General features: G+C 32.6%; 1 long non-coding RNA gene across 1 annotated transcript; it reads right to left on the bottom strand.

Moving 5' to 3' along the window:
* Window positions 1-1,345: 1,345 nt before the first annotated feature.
* Window positions 1,346-3,598, bottom strand: LOC145331471 (uncharacterized). The gene is made up of 2 exons (XR_013883754.1): window positions 3,492-3,598; window positions 1,346-2,238 (listed from the first exon to the last, which is right to left on the bottom strand). It is a non-coding gene; the product is annotated as an uncharacterized LOC145331471 (long non-coding RNA).
* Between the last annotated feature and the right edge of the window lie 357 nt (window positions 3,599-3,955).

Here is a 3,955-nt window from a genome sequence, read left to right as displayed (position 1 = left end):
TACGGGGCTAGCTATTCTGTGCCTTACATAACCTATCAAACCTGACCTAAAGTAAAAAATAAACACCACTTCCATTTATTTTCAATTTATTTTAAATAAAGGGGAGGTGGCATTTATGTGTTCAACCATGCATATTGAGGTAAACCGCCAGTCATTAAAAAGTCTAAATTTTGGAGTAGATGCTCTTTATCTAAAAAGAATTATATTAATTCTCATTATTTTATTTGTCGTATTAATAGAACATCTCAAATATTAGACGACTCATGTTTCACTCAATTGAGTTTCATTGCGCCATCATTTATAATATAATAATAATAAATAGACAGATTTGAATATTAACATTGATAGATAGATAGATTGCTCAAACATAGTTTTAACAAGGATGACAACATCCATAAAAGCGAAGCACTGAAACGGTAGGACAAACGGACATTAACACATGTATAGTGTCATAACTGAATAATCATAATATAAATGTATAAGAGTCTAAGCAAAATTGTAAGTAAATTTGTTAAAAAACTGCTTGATTCAGGATAATGTTTATGGACATACTTACATTTTTAGGACTTGATTATAGAGTTGCTTCGCTTATTAAATTATACTTTGTTGTCCCAGGAATTAATATACCAAAAATCAGATCAATCGGATGATTAGATCACATAAAAATTTGTTGTTAAAAAAGTAAAAAAATCAACATGTTTAAAATGGACGTACGGACATTTTGGTGATGATTATAGAGTTGCTACGCTTTCTAAATCGTACCTAACTACTAAAGGAATCACCATGCAATATTTGAAATCGATAGGACAATTCTAACATGCCAAAATTAACGAAAAAAGCTATCCGTTACGGACGTACGGACGGACGGACGTACGGACGGACCGACCCTAATTATAGAAAAGCTTCGCTTTAAAAAAAATTATAACATATAAAGTTCTATTGCAATAAAAAGTTATATTTTTATTATCCTATTATATAAAGCATTTTTTGTCTGCAGCAAAGGATCTCGCTAACCGCTGAACCTATGTGATCTTTCTGTACAGTGGAGCTTCATATAGGTCCTGAGATGGTTTTAATTCAATAATATAATATGTTTTAACCCTAAAAAGGGGGGATGGGTGAACTGAGACAATACTATTAAGGTGCAGCAAGGATTGCGACCGTTAAGGGTTAACATTATATCATCTTGATTCTTTAAATGGTGACTCCTGGGAAGATAAAGTACCTACCAAAATGCATCTCTATAAGTTTGTCCTACCTATTTTGTTTTTGATTTTGGAGATTAATCATACGTGTCATTATTATTAACGTACTCAACTGTTAAGAACCTATTAAATAGACAAAAAAATATTACTAATTTATTAAAATCTTTGGTAAAGAATTTAGTTATTATAAAAATGTAGATAATAAACAGGAGATCAACATTTGCAAAATTAAAGCACATATAAAAATTCAGAAAAGAGAGAAAATACAATTACTCATAAAATATTTAGTGCATGTAAATTGAAAAAGTAAAAAAAATTTGCATTTTTTGGGGGGGATTTTTAAATTTTATTGGTGGAATTTTAAGTTTCAACAAAGAAGGTTTGATAGTTAAATAATTATAACTAAAGAATTAGAAACTACTACATACAAAAAAGCCTTGAAGTTGATAGTTACATATTAGAATATAAAATTAGGTGATCCTGGCTTTAAAATGTGGATGCCTATCTTCAACATAGACTAAACCATCTTTGAAGATAGGTATGCCATTGATATACAAATTACAATATTCAAACAATAAATAAATGTAAAATTAAAGAAATACTTTCATGGAATTTTCCAAATAAATAGTAGTTACTTATAGCATCGTATTATAGACAGCTTTCTGCGGATAGATAAATGAAAAAATATAAGATTAATTCCAGTTTAGTTGGCTCCGAGGGGCCGATGGCAATGGCCCAAAAAGCTGGAATAGATTTTATGAGCGTATTTTATTTATTGTGGAAAATTGTCTACAATACGAATTACGATACGAAACATGATTTTTCATTGGGGCTCAGAAAAGGTTCTAATCTGGCAGATAGTTTCGAAGCCAAACTGGAAAGAAATCTTCCAAGACTTTCACAAACTAGAGTTGCATTAGAACAACCATAACATATGGGTCAACACGGCCAGGATACCAGTCATAGTGGTGGCTGCCGATTCCTTCCGTTTGGCTGTCTGTTCTTTTCATTGGCGGCCTCGGCGTTTGTCCTTCTGAAATTTTTAATATTTAGAGTTTTATCTTTAAATTTTTTATCCTCTAATATAAAGTATTAAGGTGTTTTTTTTTACTGAAGAGAAGGATCTCGCTAACTGATACGGTTTTAATTAACAGTGTAGTTTACCATAGCTAAAGTGAAGGTTTACTGCTATTTTTGGGAAGGGTACCACCAGCCCTGCCCCCCCCCCCCTAAAAAATACTTTTTGTTCTATGATTAAAGGATAGAGTTAAACTTAAAGTCGAGAAGATAAAACATTAACCGGTTCTACCCCATCCATTATTCTCTTTCCCACTTTCAGGTTGGCAGGGTGACGCAAATTTCAGACCTTAGATTTGGCGATTTGAAAAAAAAAATTCTTAATATTATAGCGAATTAGATAATCTAGCAAGCATCGTTGTAATCTTATAGAGAAAAATAGTAAATTAAACGGCGAAAACTGTGATCTGAAATTTGCGTTACCCTTCCAATATGACGCAAGACGCATGAACGCTACAACCGTGGCATTATTTTAAACCCACTCGATTAAAGAACCATTAACTTTGATAAAACAACAGCAAAACAAAAGTTTTAACCGAAAAGTTTTTGAGAACCATGGAAATCTTCTGATGAAATTTCAGCTAATGTTAACATTTATTCCCTATTGTCATACCATAAACTAGGAAGGAAAGATATATTTGACTATAAATTAAACTGGTACTCAAAGTTTAATAGCTATTTCTCGCATCGTATTATAAACGGCTTTCTGCAGATATAGAATGTACAATTATAAGATTAAAACCAGTTTTTTAGCCCAGGGGTGCCGAAGGCGCGGGCTAAAAAAACTGGTTTAAATCTTATGATTGTACATTTTTATATTCGTAGAAAGCTGTTTATAATACGATGCTAGACATAGTTTTTTTCGTATGGATGAGAACCGGTTCCTATCCACCGGATTCGAATGAATACGAGAAAATAATTTATTAAAATTTAACAACTTCTTGTCTGTAAAGGCAATTTGTTAAGATTATATAATTAACTATGCCCAAAGAGGTAATGAGCTGAACATAACTGAAAACCACCGCAAAACCAATAGCTTTATTATCTGAAGAGTGGAGTCCAACCTGTTCTGTGGTTTTCAAGATCTTAAGCTCCAGACGGACGGACAGACGGACGGACAGATGGACGGACAGACGGACGGACAGACGGACGAACAGACAGACGAACAGACGTACAGACATTATTCTAATTTGTGTTTATAATAAATACCTAAAGACTTTGCAATAACTATTTCATTTTCTGAGCACATTTTTGCGGATTTTTAAAATTTATTCAGATTGTTTGTTTGTTTATGATTGCGAACCGACTGTGGAAAGTGTTTTAATCAAGATACTTTTATAGAATTACTTTAGATCCGTTTTCATTTAAATTTCCCCCTTTTCGCAAAAAATATTACCCCTTTTTATGACTCTTTTTTTTGTTGGCATATTAATCGATTTGACTAAGTTTGAAAACAGTGAGAAAAGAGTTGTTAGCAAATCAATTAAATTCCAATGCTATATAACACAGCCTACAGTTTTAGCAGCGGAGTGCAGAAGAGGGCGTATTCATCCCCATGGCAAATTAAAGGAGGTTTTCAACCCCCTAGACAACTAAATAGCCGACTTGACATGGGCCTAAATCCCAGAAACATCCACCTAAAGCTATATAAGTCACACTTTCTTTACATTTAA

The sequence above is a fragment of the Acartia tonsa genome, chromosome 11, assembly GCF_053477335.1.
Source record: "Acartia tonsa isolate MP-2025a chromosome 11, ASM5347733v1, whole genome shotgun sequence".
NCBI classification, from domain to species: Eukaryota; Metazoa; Arthropoda; class Copepoda; order Calanoida; family Acartiidae; genus Acartia; species Acartia tonsa.
The sequence above is the reverse complement of the archived record's forward strand: the minus strand, read 5'-3'. Positions and strand labels throughout refer to the sequence as shown.